Genomic DNA, 675 nt, shown 5'->3' with positions numbered 1-675 from the left:
TACAACACAACTATTTTTTCCATAAAAATCATTTTTGTTGGCTAATATTAATGAGCACATAAATCTCTAGTCAATTATAAGTCCAAGTCAATGAACATAATGCATGCGCTGTGTCTAGTCTGTGGGCCTAAGTCATGTGACTCGGTCTGTCTTTGATAAAAAATACAACACAACTATTTTTGCCATAAAAATCATTTTTGTTGGCTAATATTGATGGGCACATAAATCTTTAGTCATTTATAAGTCCAAGTCAATACACAATGCGTGCGCTGTGTCTAGTCTGTGGGCCTAAGTCATGTGACTCGGTCTGTCGTTGATAAAAAATACAACACAACTATTTTTTCCATAAAAATCATTTTTGTTGGTTAATATTGATGAGCACATAAATCTCTAGTCATTTATAAGTCCAAGTTAATAGACATAATACGGGAGCTGTGTCATGTGACTTGGTCTGTCCTTGATAAAAAATACAACACCATGATTTTTTATTTAAAAATCACTGTTGTTGGTTAATATTGATGGGCACATAAATCTCCAGTCATTTATAAGTCCAAGTCAATAGACATAATACGTGAGCTGAGTCTAGTCCGTGGGCCTAAGTCATGTGACTCGGTCTGTCATTGATAAAAAATACAACACGACTATTTTCTCCATAAAAATCATTTTTGTTGGTTA

This window comes from Diachasma alloeum, unplaced genomic scaffold (assembly GCF_001412515.2).
Source record: "Diachasma alloeum isolate Michigan unplaced genomic scaffold, Dall2.0 Dall_scaffold_00857, whole genome shotgun sequence".
Classification (NCBI taxonomy): domain Eukaryota; kingdom Metazoa; phylum Arthropoda; class Insecta; order Hymenoptera; family Braconidae; genus Diachasma; species Diachasma alloeum.
The sequence above is the reverse complement of the archived record's forward strand: the minus strand, read 5'-3'. Positions refer to the sequence as shown.